The sequence below is a fragment of the Sminthopsis crassicaudata genome, chromosome 2 (assembly GCF_048593235.1).
Source record: "Sminthopsis crassicaudata isolate SCR6 chromosome 2, ASM4859323v1, whole genome shotgun sequence".
NCBI lineage: Eukaryota > Metazoa > Chordata > Mammalia > Dasyuromorphia > Dasyuridae > Sminthopsis > Sminthopsis crassicaudata.
The window spans coordinates 596,622,210-596,639,810 of NC_133618.1; the positions used below are offsets into that span (position 1 = coordinate 596,622,210).

The 17,601-nt window shown below is 39.8% G+C and overlaps 1 long non-coding RNA gene across 1 annotated transcript; it reads left to right on the forward strand.

Moving 5' to 3' along the window:
* The first annotated feature begins 8,592 nt into the window (after positions 1 to 8,592).
* LOC141553756 (uncharacterized) lies at positions 8,593 to 10,572 on the forward strand. Its single transcript, XR_012485628.1, has 3 exons — positions 8,593 to 9,114; positions 9,507 to 9,604; positions 9,798 to 10,572. It is a non-coding gene; the product is annotated as an uncharacterized LOC141553756 (long non-coding RNA).
* The last annotated feature ends 7,029 nt before the right edge of the window (positions 10,573 to 17,601 follow it).

Genomic DNA, 17,601 nt, shown 5'->3' on the forward strand with positions numbered 1-17,601 from the left:
TAACCTTAGAGAGCTTCTATTGTAACAATCTGTCAGTGGTTCTAAAGTCTGCTTTGGAATCTGTGACCCTGAGGTCCCCCACCCCCAACCTATTGTTCTAATAATCTGTCTGTCAACAAACATTACCGTATGTTGGTCAGTGATAGCCAATTTCTTGAGACCACTCCTGGGTTCTACCCCTAGGCCATAAAATTAGCATTGCAATGAACTTGAAGAACTAGATAAATGTGTCTCCTTGCTTCTGTTCTTTGCTAAATTTTCTTGGAATTTAGCCCGCTTCAATTGGCTACAATTACAATAAACTTTGCCCCTTGACTTGGATAACAGATTCAAGCCTGCAAATTCTTTTGAAATACCTTGCAACACTGGTCTGTGACCCCAAATCTGTGGAGTCCCTTTCCAACCTCAACATTGGGTGGCCAGGTACAAGGAGAGTCTAGCTTCCCCTGGCTTCATTCCCTCCTTGTCAAAGTAAGGCCCCCATTTTTTTTTTCTACAGTCCTATGGCTAGGACACCCCAAGCCACTGGGAGAAGACTTTTACGAGTTGAGCTCCGTGTTCAGTAAGTTTTCCTTCACTGCATACTTGGAAATTCTTACAATTTTATGCAAAGTTCCTAGGGACTTTTGCCACCTTTTCACCTTCTCTGAGACACCAAAGGAGACAAAATATTATAGGATAACTTTTGGCAAAATTTCATGACGTTTGGCAAAGATGAGACAATCTTCTTTCATATTATTCTGTGTGTGTCTGTGTCTCTGTGCAAAATGTCTGTGTCATGTTTGTTCTGTGAGCTGCAAAGATTTAAAATGCAACCAGCAAGAAAAAAACCTATCTTGTAATTAGAATGCTGGGAAAATTTCTTAAAAAGCCTAACTTTTTTCTATGGACTTCAGCTCTGGCCAAGCTAGGGGCTACACAAAGAAGTTAGCTAATTAAAATTAAAATAATATCTAAGCAGATACTCAAAATTTTGAAAGCAATGATTAAGAAGTTTGGCAATTAGTCATTTTAAGATTGCAAGAACAATTCCTGAAACATTGTGGATAATTCCAGGAATTTACCCCATTCTGAAAGAAAAGAAAAAGGAAAAACAAACCATATAAACAGCAACTTTTTGCCAACCCTTCCTTGACTTTATTTTCCCCCTTCACAGAGTTGGGAGAGCTATCAAACAGCACAACCCATGAAAACATTAAAAATAGTTGGAGTGGGCAACTGCGACACAGTTTCTCTCATATGGGGACCCTGAACAAACCAAGGTTTTTAAGACCCTGAAAACTAAACTAATTTCTTGCCTGGCCTTAGCCCTACCTAAAGCCTTTTAATTCATTTCCCTTAGTATGGCTTTGAGTAAACATCTATACAGTCTGCAAATATATTTTTCATATTTTGCACACTCATGGAGCTATATGGAAAGAAAGGGGACTTTTGATAGCAAAAAATTCTCTTATTAAATATGCAAAGGGAATTCTACAACTACTGCAAGATGTTCATGAACCTAGAGAGATTTCTGTTATATTTTGTAAAGGACAGCAGAAGGGAGATTCACTTCAGGCCAAGAGGAACAGGCTTGCAAATTCAGCTGCCCGTGCTGCTGCCCATTTGCCCCTGACTATGGCAACTTTAATTCCCCAGCCCTAACTTTTACACTTGTTCATATAGTTTAGAAAGGGCGTACAACCTTTTCCCCTCTAGGTAGTTTCAAATACCCTTAGGCCAGTTTCTAATCCCAGAGACAAGTCAGTGGGAACTTTTTTTGGCCTATACCAAGCTACCCACTTGGGAAAAAATGCTCTCCAATCCCTTGTGAAACCTATCTTCACTGTTCACAAGCTAGGAGAAACAATTAAACTTAACTGTCAGGTCTGCTCAGTTTGTGCCCAAGTAAATTCTGAAAGGGCTGTTAAGCCCCCCATCCTGAAGCCCATCTGGATGAAGGGTGCATATTTGGGGAGACTAGCAGATTTTACATACATACCCACCTCTCAAGGGCTTCAAATTGCTTTTGGTTTTTGTTGACATCTTTACTAATTGGATAAAAGCCTTCCCTTTCAAGACTGAGAAGGCTCAAGAGATATCAAAGTATTTGCTCATTTCTTGCAGAGGGACAATGGCTAGGCCTTCACTTCTAATGTAACTCAGAAGGCTGCTAGAGGCCTGGAGATGACTTACCATCTCCCCTCTCCTGGAGGCCTCAACCTTCTGAGAAGGTGGAGAAAATGAGTCACATCCTCAAATGATTCCTTCCTAAACCAAACTGGAAGGGTTCTCCAGCTGGACTCATGTTTCTAGAATTAAAAGTGCTGCTCCTGTTACTTCTTCTCCGTCAGACATCCCTGAATATTCCTATGAAAGGACCTGAAACTACTCTTCTGCAGGCTCCTGGAAACCCTGGAAACTGGATAGAGAAGGCTGAAATTGTCTGTGTCCTTCTCTTCCTTATTCCAGCTTGCTTTCTTGTTATTTTCCACTTTTTCCAGGTGTACCTTTTACAACACTCCAAGGATGAGAGTTTTGTCCCTAGTATTTTCTCTCCAGATCTCTTGGAGTCGCTCTGTGGCCTCCCACCAATGGGGCAATAACTCCTTGGTCAGGCTAAGGAACTCTGTGAGCAGTGGAGACATTCAGAATTGTTGGATGTGCCTTCAGCACCCCCAAGACAGCCCACAGATGCAACCTGATGCTTTATTTGCAAATGCCCCATTTCAAATGTCACCATTCCCACCCTGGATGCTGCCCCATTTGTACTCTCCCCTCCCCCCCACCCCGGGGAAATAACTTTAACCAGACTATTCCCTGTCTTCTTGCTGAAAAGGATCTCTTACCCACATGATAAATATAAGATATCCATTCCAAAATTACTCTGGCAAACTCATAATGTTTCCACACCATTTTCCTTGAAGCGTCTTCATAATCTCCTGAGAACAAACATTCTTATTGGTAGACTTATTTCCTCCAGGCTCCAAGATATGAACCTCCAACTATTTGTTCACCCTGAATACCATTGGCTAACTGATTCTGGCACCCAATACCCTCTGGATGCTACTGCTGCTGCCATCTTTAAGTCCCACTCTGGACCCATTCTGGAACCCACTGGGCAGGGCCAGCTGGTAAGGGAGCTCAAAAGTAGGGGAATCTAAGGGCCAGATGGAATGCACCTGGCAGACCAGGTCTCCTATCTGTCTAAAGATATTCTAATCAATATCTCAAAGGTTGTTTAAAGATGCACAGAGGTTCAAGGATAGACAAAAGAGTTCCAGCCTCACAATCACTCAATCCAAACAGAATAGTCGGGAATTGGTTATATCTGATATGGATTCTTTGTGACAGGGGAAGATAGTTTATTCCATGAAGACATGGGTATGGCGTCTCATTTCAACTTTGTATTTCTTTCCTCCAATAATATTTGTGGAATTGAATTGAACTAAAATAAAGATATTTTACTCTTTTAGACTATTGTAAAACCCACTTACTTGTTCTTTGTGTCTAAAGTCTCTACCCTTTAGGTCCATCAGGTACTTTGAGAAATGGATGGGCATTTTGGGTTTCCAGTTATGAAAATTAAATTGGAGGAATGAAACAAATTAGAAAATTGAAATCCTCATGGACATCAGGGAATAATCAAAGGTGAAGGTTATCTTCCTCAAAAGAATGTAATCTTCCCCCTAAAAGAATGCCCCTTCCTTGGGGGCAGAGACTTTTTAATGAAGGACAGTGTCCTGATATTTGAAAGGAATTTTTTGTTCTCAGCTCTTAACCCTCCTCTACTACTCTTCCCTCTTCTAGAATATAAGCTTCTAGAGAGCAAGGACTGGCTATGTAATGAAGGATGGATGGGAAATTGTCAGGCAGAGACTTGTGCTTCAGTGCACTTTTGTAATTTCAAAGGTGTGTCTACTCACCTTAGGACCCTTTCTTGTAATGTAAAATAAATCAATCTTGCACTCAACAGTAAATCTGTGGAGTTCTTGATAAGACAGGTTATTTCTTACAGATACCAAACTGGTATTCTTTTTTTCCCCCCTCAGGCAATTGGGGTTAATTGACTTGTCTAGAGTCACCCTGCCAGGAAGTGTAAAGTGACTGAAACCGGAATTGAACTGGAGTCCTCCTGATTTCAGGGTTGGATGCTCTATTCACTACACCAATTAGCTGCCCCTAAATTGGTCTTCTTACAGGATGAATTTTGCTTATGAACCTCTATTGCCTGCCTTTTATCCCTAAGTTAAAATATAAAATCTTTAGTTTAACAACTGTGGTACATGTTTAACACATATTGGATTACTAAAGGAGGGGATAGGGTAAGGGAGAGAGAAAAAAATTGGAACACAGGGTTTTGCAAGGGTGAATGTTGAAAACTATCTTTGCATACATTTTGAAAATAAAAAGCTTTTTAAAGAAAACCAAAAAATAAAAAAAAATAATAATTGTGGTCTTTTTCAATTTGATTACTAACTGCCATTCCAGGCACATTATTTTCCATCTATTCTATATTTGTAGCCAACCTATAATGTTTGCAGTTGCCTGTATGTAAAGCTCATCTCCCTCCTTCCTCCTTTCCCCCCATGTCTGGAATCCTCTCCTTAAGAGAATGGCCTGGCTTCCTCAAACAGGCCTATCCTGATTCTCCCAGTTGCAAGTGCCCTTGATGAGGAAACCCCAAAACTCTTAAAAAGAAAAAACCTCCTTGGACCCTGCCTCAGGGAAGGGACTCCCTAAACACAAATAGTTTTCATCTTTGTTATCTGGCTCAGTCCTGAAACCCATAGAATTCAATTCAAATTCTAATCTGGGTTGAAATCCAGCCCAGAGCCAACCTGGGACTTTACCCACAAGCCCCTTCAGCTTGTCCAAAGCCTCCTATTATAAAAGAGCCAAACTGGAGTCTTCTCTTTGCAGAGGTCCCAAACATGGCATCCTTATGCTTTCCATGTCAAAGGATTTCTGCACACTGGAACCATTCTGGCTCTGGTGTCTTTCTCTCTCTTTACCTAACACCTTTTAACCTTACTTTCAATAAATCTCTTTTATCAATCTAAGATTTCGGGTCTGTAAATTCCTTTACAGGGGACACTTGTAATGAGGGAAAGGAAAGGGGGAAACCCCATTTCTCGGCACATAGATAGTAAGATAATCCCATGAGGCGCAGTGTCCCCTGTAAATGAATTTACAGGCCTGAAAACCTAGATTGATAAATAAAAGATTTATTGTAGAAATTGGAAGTAAAACTCAGTTAGAAAGACGCCAGGGCCAGAGGTGGCCGCTGGGCGGGCAGGAACCCTTACATGGCTGGAAGGATACCATGTGTTGGGGGAAGGGCTCCTGCAAAGACAGCTTGTTTCTTTTCTACCTAGAAGATGATGGGCAGTACCCCCCAAGTTCTTGGCGGGCTTTTCAGTTAGCTCAGATCAGGTGAGGGCTGGGGGAAGCTGAGCTGATAGTGGGGCTGGGCCTGGATATTCAAAGGGTGCCTTTGACCAGGATTTGTGAATCAAGGCCAGCCATGGGTTGGGCAATTAGAAAGGAATCTTAAAGGGACCTCAACCCCCATCACTTGTACCCCGCTACTAGACCTCATTTAACTCTGTATCCTTGCACCAAATCCAAAGGGGTTGCAGGGGAGCTCTAGTTGACTCCCTGTACCCCGAACCTGCCACTAGACCTCAATTAAACCTAATTTCATTAAGGTGCCCCTTATCTAGTTCTCATCACCCTTACTTTTGAAATGACTTCCTATTTGGTTTGGTTTTTATTTTGTTTTTATCCCCCATACAAGTTCCTAGAGGCCAGGACTTTTACTTTTTTTCTTTGTATTTATGATTCCCACTTTACCACAATGCCTGGAACAAAGCGGAGATTTAATAAATGCTTGTTGAATTGAATAAATGACTTAATGAATGAATAATCATTATCCCAAACAAGCCAGAAAGAATTCATTTGAGTTACAGGTAATTGTGAGAAACAATTTAATTAATTTCTTAATCTTTATTATTACTATTTTATATTGACATTTCATTCAGTAAAAGAATTGGCAGGGGGCCACTTAAAAACAAGATCTTTGGTGGTGATAAAGATAAGAGACAATAAAGAATAATCAGTAAAATGAAAATGTGGGTGTGTGTTTTAAGTTCATTGAGATGATGAAAGTGCCTACTACATTAACTGACAAAGAAATTATTTATAAATAATACAATTGGAAACCTGATGCTATTGGAATGATCTTGATTAGAAGATTAAAGGAATAAAAGAGTGAATAATTCAACTCTCAAAAGCTCCTTGTGGAGATTATTACTTACAATTTATACATGTAACCACTCGGGGGAGCATTTTCTATTTGGTCTATTTCTTTTTATGTCAGGTATTGTTTGTGCTCTCTTGATCATAGTGTAAGACTGTTCCCCAGCAGAGAGAAGATAGATAAAGACTCAGATCTCTAACTCTGAAAAACAACAAGAAGAAAACCCTTCAAAGTGAGGTCTTCCAATGGACTAGATGAAATAGATCTGCATGTTAAAGAGAGAACAAATATAAGCGTCAATCAGAAATTTATCCAAGTGGTACATAGGATTTCTCAGAGGATTTGAGTTTTTTAAGGTGATTCTTTTAATTCCTGGGATTGAAAGGAAGGAAGGAAAAGGGGGTGAAGAGAAAGAAAGAGACAGATAGACACACACACACACACACACAGAGAGAGAGAGAGAGAGAGAGAGAGAGAGAGAGAGAGAGAGAGAGAGAGAGAGAGAGAGAGAGAGAGAGAGAGAGAGGAGGGAGGGAGGGAAGCAGGGAGAGAGAGAGAGAGGGACAGAGAGACACAGAGATAGGAAGAGAGAAAGAGAAACAGGGAGAGGGAGAGACAAAGAGAGTGTAAGTACATATGCATTTATGCACTTATTTTTCTCCTAGGTAAAGATGCTTGTAATAATAGTGCTCATGTTCAATTGTAGTAAATATGTGTTAATTACTTGCTAAATAAAGAGATCTGTGATAGCTAAGGGAGGAGATGGTTTAGGTTGACGACCAAAGCCATTGTTATTCAGCAATCAATGGTAGCTAAGAAAAACAATGGTCTGTGATACTACTGGTACCTAAAATATGTTTAACTCTGCTGATGTCACACAAGCCTAGAGAGCTGACTCCTAGTGGATAATCAATACAGTCAATGTATAACCTTATTTCTTTATTTCTCATATTTATCACCCAGATCCCTTTAGTGTATATCCCAGACCCAGAATCATAGGATCCAGAGCAGGAAGGGACCTGTTAACAATTTGCTACTCTTCTTTTGAAATATATTTGTTTATATCCTTTGACCACTTATCCATTGGGGATGATTCTTTGTCTTGTATACTTCTGTTAATTCCCTAGAGATCAGGCCTTTATCAAAGACATGTAATGCAAAGCTTCTTCCCAGTCATTCATAACAAATATCCCTCAACAGGAGCTGCAATGTCAAGGGAAAGCCAATGCTACTTTGCAGCTTGCAGCTTGGGATCCAGTGACAATTGGGCTATATTGCCACCATACGGACATTGGCTCAAGACAGTTATACTCTGGTTGCCCTTAAAATAACCAACTATTTAAAAATGAAGATAATCAAGGATACATTCTACCCTCAGCAAAAGGGGGGACAATTGTATCAAGTATTTGTTAAATTCTCACAATGTTTCCGCGATAACTTGACTAGAAGGGTCAAGAACCTTTACACTCAAGCTTAATTTAAAACAGCTCCTCAATCTGAATTTATAACATAACCAGTCTTTTGAATCTCTAATTGTAACTGAATTAAATTGTCGGTTTATTTCATATAGGGTAACTGATAGCACAAAATAGATAATACTTTGTGAGGACTGAAAGTGATTGGAGTATCACTAGTGAAATGCAGTCAGTGTTGGAATGGAAGGGACTGCCAGCAGAGGGAAAAGGTGGGAAAGTAAGGCTGGAAAGGTAGTTTGGAGCCGGATGCCGGTCGCCTTTGGCTGCCAGGCTGGGAAGTTGGGGCTTTGGTGATCATTAGGGACAACGGGGAACCTAGGTTTGCGCTGAATCTAGCCAAGTGGGTGGAATAGTTTGAAGGAGCAGAGTAGAAGATGCGAGCCTGGTTAGGAGATGGGAGCGTCCCGCGCGAGTAGCACAAGTCAATATCCCCGGGGATTTGTGAAATTTCAGGCAGGACCAAACCTAGCCAAATGTGACGAGCGCCCAGACTGCAAGAAAGCCATCAGTCTTGAAGCACTCGTCCGCGCGGTTTGAGGGCCTGGTGATTTGTTCCTTGCAACCGGAGAAGAATCACGAGTTCTTGTGTTGTTTTGTATTTACACCAAACCACGAAGTTGCTTACTTAGGAGAGCATCGGCTCGCTCATTAGAACAGGGCGGAAAATCCCCGCATGCAGAACCGCAAGGCCCTCTCTTATTGGCTCCTGCCGCCAGGGGGCCTTGGAGCTTCGCCTCTGAGAGGCGGGAGGCCTTTCTGCAAAAGCGAACTGGCTACATTATGCAACATGCGTGCAATCTTCCTCGTGTTTATTTCAATCTGCGGCTTTTAAACCCCAGCCGCGGAAGGCGCCTCACACAGATTGCCGCGCTGAAAGGCTAGCTGCCTGTCAAGGCTCTGGCGCAGGCAGCTCCTGCCCGAGCAAAATGAGTTGGCTTCATTTCCCGGCATAATGCGCACCACCTGTGTTCCAGAGGAACGGAATTGGCAGCAATTTGTTTTCATTGAGGCCGGGCTGTCTATTTCATCCCCGTTCCTATCGCAAGTTTCGCTTCCTCGCGAAAGCAGGGCAGCTTTATGCGCTAATGCAATGTTAGCCGAGCTGATAGCGCTGCAGTCCAAATGACCTGATTTCTGATGCTTTGCCTCCTGCTTAGCAGGCGGTGCCGGCTCCGCCTCGGCTGTCTCATTATACTCGGTGTCGGAAGCTCGGATCTCCGGGACTTTGGACAGGTGCTGTCCCCCATGACCGGCGCGACGAAGAAGCCTAGCCAGGCTCCCAACCTTGCTCGCTCTGGGCTGTCTCCGGCAGCCTTTCTCCTTTGGGGAAGAAGCCCAGAATCTCAGATCTGAAAAATACCCCAAGGAATCGCCTAATCCTACTCCATTTTTCAAAAAGTGAGGCTCAGTGGGAATTCACTTGAGCAAGATTACAAAATAAATCATCAGCGGGGTTAGAACGCGACCCTAAGGTTTCCTGATTCCTGGAACAGGATTCCTTTCCTCGGCTGCAGCTCTCTCCTTCCCTGTTATCTCCTAATAAAACCTTTCCCACTCACCTCCTCCATTTGTCTCTCTACTACAAGGAGGACTTGTTTGGAAAATTCCCTACTTTATCATGCAGATTCCCTGATTCCAGAATCCTTCAGTGCGTTTCATGATTACGCAGTGCTTCTGATTTAAAGTGTACCTGGGGTTTAGAAAAGCAATTTAGGGACTATGAAAATAACCGTTTTTTCTTTTTTTCTTTATCCCATGCCATATCCACTCATCATTTCTCTTACTCCAAGCATACTGGAAGGATTGCTCTAGGAAATCATGCAGTGCAACAGCTCCTGCTGGGGGAAGGAGCCGGCCATTTTGTTTTTATCAACCCGTCAGCAAAATGGTAAGAAACCAGAGGAAAGGTGTATTTTGCGCTAAGTTGTTGCTGACAAGGTAAGGGAATGATAAAGCTGAGAAAGACTTCTACTTGGCCTTGGGGGTAAGACTACTCCCAGATGCAACTGGATATCTTTCCTTTAACTTGTGGAGAAATCTAATTTTCTTCTTTTTTTTTTTTCCTTTCTTTTTTATGTAAGGTAAAGAGAGGAAATGATAAAAGACTGCCCCTTGGAAGCTCTACTCAGTATCCTGGCACCTTGTCATTCATAACACACTCTATGTGAGTTCTCTGTGTCCTATATTAATGGCCTTAATTTGCACAATTTATCCTGATGTCTTATGAGGATGAAAGGGGTTTGTGAATCTCTGACTTGCTCAAGTGTGGTCCTGTTGGAGCTATCCCAACAAAAAATCCTAAAGAAATAGAGGGTCAGAATCAGGGAACCCTTAAACCCAGCCCCACCAGTGCCCTAGCAAGGGTGAGCTAGACGCCATCCACACTTATGGATAAAACATCACAGATTCCCTATCCCGTCTGTCCTCTGGGTATCATGGAAAGACCCAGTTTCCTAATGATTTGATAAAGAACAGACAACCAAACCACAGCCAGAGAGATAACACTCTAAAAAACTATTATATTTACTAGGTGATTACTGATGGGGGTTGAGGCCCCTTTCAAGATTCCTTTCTGATTTCCCAACCCCCACGGCTGACCTTGATTCACAAATGCTGGTCAAAAAGCACCCTTTTGAATATCTGGGCCAGCCCCCATTATCCACTCAGCTTCCCCCAGCCCCCACCAGATCTGAGCTATCTGAAAAGCCCACCAGAACTTGGGATACCGCCCACAAAGCCCCTTTTAGGTATAAAAGAGCCAAGCTAGAGCTCTCTCTTTGCAGGAGCCCTTCCCCCCAACACATGGCATCCTTCCAGCCATGTAAGGGTTCCTGCCCACCCAGCAGCCACCTCTGACCCTGGCATCTTTTTAACTGAACTTTACTTCCAAATTCTTACAATAAACCTTTTATTTATCAATCTAGGTTTTCAGGCCTGTAAATTCATTTACAGGGGACACTGGGCCTCATGGGATTATCTTACTATCTTAGCGTCGGCCAACAGGGTTCCCCTTTTCCTTTCTCTCATCATTACTAGGAAAATGGGGCAGTTAGTTGACCAGTAGATAGAGTGCCAGGTCTGGAGTTAGGAGAACCTGAGTTCAAACATAGCCTCAGGCACTTCCTAGCTGTGTGACCCTGGCAGGTCTCATTTTCCTCATCTGCAAAATGAGCTAGAGAAGAAAATGGCAAAATGCTCCAGTGTCTTTGCCAAGAAAACTCTAAATGGGGCCACAAAGAGTCAGACATGATTGAAAAACAAAACTAGAAACATAATGAGTATCTTGGGGAAGCCCCACCAACAGCTGAATTACAAAACACTGTGAAATCTATGTAATCAAGAGAAATCTATGGACCAAGTTTGGAGATGGCTGTATTCACTAGTGGTTCCTGATCTGAGCATGAGTAATTTTAAGGTCCCTAGAAAAAAGCTAGGAGATAGGGCCAATAGCATCAAGACCACAATTAGTGGTATATATTTGCTGACCAGAGAAGTGTGATCGCCTGATCATAATATGAGCCTTTCCTTGACTAAAGCTTCTGGAATTTTATGATGGAAGCCCCTCTCTGGTCTGGCCCTTTTATTCTAAACAAATATAGTCCAAAGCACCCTTTGAGGTGCTTCTTTAATTTATTTTTAGTGTTTTTTTTCTCACTATTTTCTAGCTTTTTCCTCTAAGTTTTTTAATGTCTAAATATACTAAACATAGTATTATGAGCAAACCAAATTATATAGAAACTACTTTTATCTTCCTAACACAAATATATATATATATATATATATATATATATATATATAGGACATTAAGAAAAAGAAGTATTGTAGATATTACTATTCTTCTTCCTTGCACTTCCCCCATATATTTATATACTTATTTATTTATATCTGCTTCAGTAGCTTCAGAGTTTCTGTAAATTTCATATCTATTTATGAGTAAATGAGAATGTTTAATGGGTCCCCAGATGGCACAGTGATTAGAGCATTAGGCCTGAATTCAGGAATTCTAATCTGGTTTCAGACACTTACTAGCTGTATGGGCAATTCACTTAATCATTTTTGCCTCAGTTTCCTCATCTGTCAAATAAGCAGGAGACCAAAAAAAACCCAACAACAACAACAATAACAACAACAAAAAAAACCCCCCAAAAACTCCAATATTTTTGCCAAGATCCCCAGATAGAGTAATGAAAAGTTGGACAGTACTGAAAAACAACCCAATAACAAGAATATTCAAAGGAAAGGAAAGATTAAAAATGAGATATCTAGGAGTTGGCAGGTTGTATTTTCCATCCTTTCTGATCTGTCCTAGACTTAGCACTAGAAGGGACCTTTGCAAAATCACCTAGTCCATCTCCATCCTCTCACAAGTGAAGAAATGAGACCCAGAAATTACCCACAGAAAAGATTCAAACTCAAATTCTGTGACTCCACCTTATGTACCAGGCACTATCCCCTGGTTGTAGCTGTAGAACTCTTTTTAATGGTTATTAAAGGAAGGGCTAAGAAAGCACCCTCTGCTAAGATGACAGGAGAGAGGGATATCATATCTTTTGAATTTTATTTTGAGAGGATTTTCATCATGCAAATACTCTGCACATGCAATGTCTAAAATGAGTCCTGGTATGCCTTTCTGCAATGATGTCTCTCTTTGACCCAGGCTTTGGATTATTAGCCTAATCAGTAAATGAAGGGGAAAAAAATCAGTTAAAATAAAATCCTTTCACAATGGTTCCTTCAACCAAAGGAAGACCTAAAGTCAATTAGCCCTTGAAGTAATGGAAGTTGGCTAGATGGCACTTGCCATTATTAAGTAAACAGTACATTATTAGTGGTTGGCAAGATGATAAAAAAATACAAAGAAAAGCAAATTAAGGCCACAATGGTGATTCTTCTGGTGGCAATTAACATGCTTTTTTATAAAGCAGCAGGTAAAAGCTCACTTACTCAGTATGATGTTTCACATTTCACCTCAGTAGAGAACACTTTAAGAAAAACACATTAAAAGAAAATTAGATTTAATTTAAATTAGCTGATAATACAGTCACTCATCTACGGGTAGGATTTTGTTGGATTTTCTTTTTAATGCCCCTTATAGTAAGCAGAAAAGGGTTAAGCCAAATTATTGTGCATAGCATGAAAAAAATAGGAGGATGATCTGCACCAAAAGGGGGAAATCTTTGTTTGGGCTGAATATACTTTCCAGGGTCTTCGTGTATATGCTAAATAGGATTTGATCCATGAATAGGTTTCCTCCATTTTACTTAGAGTTGTTTTCTACCTTCTCTTTATTTAAGGAGCTCTACTTTAGATTTCTTGAGGCTCATTCTTTCCCCTAATACTTCAGTCATATCCTAGTGACATTATTTGAGGTTGGAGGAAAACAATAATTCTACCAGTCTATTATGAAAACATTTCCTGAAATGTTCATAGTAATAGCAATATGCATCAAACCAACAAGCATTTACTAAATAGGGACTAAGTATAAGCCACTATACTAGGTGCTACCTGGCATATCAAGATCAATGACATTGTGCCATAGTGGGAAGAACATCGAACTGGGAGGCAGAAGAACTCTAGCTGCAGCATTCTGGGTCCCAGGTTCTTCATCTATACAATGAAAAGACTGGTCTAGATGTGATCTCTAAAGTCTCTTCCAGCACTAAGAATTCCATAACCATATGATTCATTGGCAGTTATTCCTGTCTTTAAAGAGCTGTCCTTCATGACATCATAGTGACTTTTTTGAATCATTGTAAGTAAAAATCAATTGAATTCTGCTTCAAATATTTCAGTTTTACAGAGTGGAATTGGTCAGCTGAAAAACTCTTTCCCTCCTCCCTTCCCTTCTTTTCTCTTTTCTTCTTTCCTTCATTCCTTCCTTCCTTCCCTCCTTCCTTCTTTCCCTCCTTCCTTCCTTCCTTCCTTCCTTCCTTCCTTTCTTCCCTCCTTCCTTCCTTTGTGCCTTCCCTCCTTTCCTCCTTCTTTCCCTCCTTCTTTCCTTCCGTCCTTCCCTTCTTCCTTCCCCTTCCTTCTCCCAGTACCATCAAAGAGTAGCCATGATTTACATATGCTTTCTGATCCCACATATGATCCCATGTATTTTCAAGAAGACTGCCCACATTTAAGAAATAGTCTAACATCAGGAGACATTCCTCTACACAAGATAAATGTCTCACTGCAAACAATGACAATGTCCTTTTCAATGATCCTCAAATCACAGTCAACCTACATTGATGGACCCCAGAGCCAGAATGGTCCAAGATAATGTCATTTCTAAATCAAACCATTAACACAAGAATATGGCAAATAGCTCAAACTTATATAAATTTAGGACTTACATAGAACAAATCAGAATGAATCCATCCAGATTGTAATTTTGGTTAGGCAAGATTCTGCACTCTATGCAAGGCAAGGCATTACTAAAGCATAGATTAAGAGACACTTGGTAGGAGAGGTGGCCAGCTGATGCTAAAGAATTACCAAGGATTTTCATCCCCATAAATCTCTATCTCCAATGCCATTGTAAAATGAAACATCCTGGTTCTTTCCTTATACATTACTCAATACAATTTAAAAAGCGCGAAGTGCTCACTATCATGGTAGACCACAATGCTAGACTCTAGGGTAGATACAAAGTTTTCATAAGAGTCAAATTATTGCTACCTTTTGTGACTTATTTCCCTCTTTAAGGCAGCATGAATCTTCACTTTATTCTGATATTGACTTGCATAACAGAATTGTGAAGGGAGCACTTATAAGTTTATAAACTTTATATGAATGTTTTTTGTATTTGTATTTTGTATTTTTTGTATTTGTATTTGTATTATAGAATCATAGATTATAAGACCGGAAGGAAAGGAACCTCAACCAACTAACCCAACCTATTCACTAAAGAAGGGGTTCAAATTTGGGCGCCACTAATCCCAAAATGTGTCTATAAATAAGTTTCAAGGGAGCCATAAACTTGCTAAATTATTTTAATTATACATAGATATTATATTAATTTATATATATATATATATATAAAACACAAGAATTTATAAGTACACACATATGTATATAAATGTACATATATGTGTGTGTGTGTGTGTGTGTGTGTATGTGTGTGTGTAAAGAGAGAGAGGCTCCATTTTTTCAGTATTTTTCAAATTTCACTGACAGCAATTCTTACCTGCTAGTTTCTTCAAACCTGAGGATATAAGAGGTCTGGTCTAGGCTACTTAGGATGGTCTTGGACATCACAGAGCAAGTGCTTGGGTCACTTGGCATAGAAAGTCTCCCTGAATTTGGGTTGTTATTTCCCAGTCCTCCTGTGTGCCAGTATCTGCAACAAATTCTATTGCTTCTTGTAATTGAGTCCTCTCTTCTCTTACTCTATTGAATTTTCCTTGTTTTCTACTTTATTTTGCTAATTATTAAAATGTCTTTTGCTTTTAACTTGGTCAGATCTGATGAAAGGAACATTGATAGAGATTTGTGAGCTTTGATTTTGAGTGGATACTGACCTACAACATGCTATGAACCCAACTAGCTTTAAAGAGGTCCATGGAGTCCAGGAAAAAAGTGTTGAGACCCCTAGAGAAGAAAAAATTTTCTCAAAAGACACAGAGGTGTAACAGATCTAGAACCTAGAATTGTAGTGCTCTGATGCTCAATTTTAAATCTATAATTAGATACCAGTTTGAGGGGTTTAACAGTTTGACAATGTGATTTGTCCCTGGCCTTTACTTTCTACTTCTCCCTCTTCCAATGGCACTGAATGACCGACCTTAAGGACTTTTCTGAGAACAAATCAGTGAGCAAAAAGACTGATTTTTCTTTTTGTGCAAATGCCACGATAGATTAGCACAGGCTTCTAAGAAGCTCCTTAGAATGACCTACTCCAGAATGTCTGTGAGCTGATGTCTTTTGATAATTCTCTCCGTGGTTTTAACATGCCATACAGAGCTGCTGAAATGATAACAATGATACTGTTGATCATTATGGGATGTTCCTATCACCATGGATTTAATGATAAAATATACTGGATGAGTGTTCTCTTTATGGACTTGGCTGACAAGATAAGACTCTCAGATGAAAAGGCAACCAATTCTGTTTCATTCTTCTGTTTTTAGCCCTAGGTTCCTTGTCCTTCAAAGTAAGGAAATAATATTTTCAGCTGCTACTTCTGTTACCCTTGGGTGTCAGTCAAGTTGGCATTTAAATCAACAACAACAATAATTCATGTTTCTATAGCACTTTGAAGTTTACAAAGTGCTTCCCTGACTATTGTTCTTTGACAGACAAAGGGATAAAGACTAGACTTAGGATTTCATTAGTATAGGGAACTCCCAGGGGAGGAAATTCCACCTATGCAGGTGAGCAATCTCTCTGAAACTCACAGCTTTAGTTGTCATTGAGCACAGATGACAAATATGAAGCACATTGGCTACAAGCACCAGCAACACTTCTGGGTGTAGTGGCAACCAGATTAAAGTGTAATTAGGAAATATTTAACAAAATAAAAATCCAATAAATATATAGATAACATTGCATGTTAAAACCAAGCCAATTGGAAACCCGCAGGGATCTTTGGGTATGAATTACTGGCCCCTGTTCCCACTGGAGTTTGACACCACTGTCTTAGATCCCGCGGTGGTTAAATGACTTGTTCCAGCATCACAAAGCCAGTATGTATCAGAGGTAATCCTTGAATCCTAATCTTTTGGCTTTAAGGCAGACTATAGCCACCCCAGAGAAGCCACTCTGCTTCTTTCTGGGATGTGTATATACAGAATCATATGTATATAAAAACACATGTATATATGTATATCAACATGTATTTATATGTTGGTGTATATGTAGGCAAAAATGTATACATATAGGAATACATTCCTATAGATGAACATGTTTATACATAAGACTGTGTCCATATAAACACATGTATACCCATATGCATATTTTGTGCATGTGAACATATGCATATAGGTATGCATATATATACATAATGTTGATTAATATATATATATATATATGTATATATGCACATATATATGTATTTAAATATTCCTAAGAAGCCCTATGTCCTGGGGAACAGATGATGTCAAATGATTGACAAAAAATTCACCAAGTCACAGAACTTTAGATTTAGAAAGGAACTTAGAGATTTTCTAGTTCATTCTTCACTTTACAGATAATTGAAGTGATTTTCCTATGGTCACATAGTGAATGAAGCACTTAGGTGACCCTGGTGAGAGAACACTGAACCCAAAGTCAGAAAGATGAGTTCAAATAAGGCCTCAGACAATTATGTGACCCTGCATGATCCACTTAACCTCTCTCTGCCTCAGTTTCCTTGTCTGTAGGTTAGGGATAATAACAGCATTTACTTCCCAGGTTGTTGTGAAAATAAGATAATATTTGTAAATTTCTTTGCAAACTTAAAAATGCTGCAAAATTCCTAGCTTCTGGTAGTAGTAGTTGGAATTAAAATCCGCTCTCTGGACAAAGTTCATTTCTAAGCAATCTTAGTTAGAAATAATTAAAGGAAATTATACATTTTCTTTCTCTGCCCTAATTATTTCCTCCAAAGAGCCAATTCTTCTTTTTTTGTGGTAAGCCAAATTTTCTGCCTGACAAAATATTGAAACAAAATATTGTTGCCAGACTCAGGGCAATAAAATGAGATAAATGGGAAGAAGAGAAAGAGAAAGCAGGAAGCAACTCAAAATATAAGTTTTTGAGATCCTGTAAGAAAAGGAAATAAATTTTTTTAAGATCTATACCATGAAATTTAATGTGAATTGAAAGACCACAGGTTTTTCATCTATTTAGATTTGATGAAGAACTTAGAAATCTTCTGATCCAATCTTCACTTTATAAATAAGGAAACTGAGGCTTAGAGGA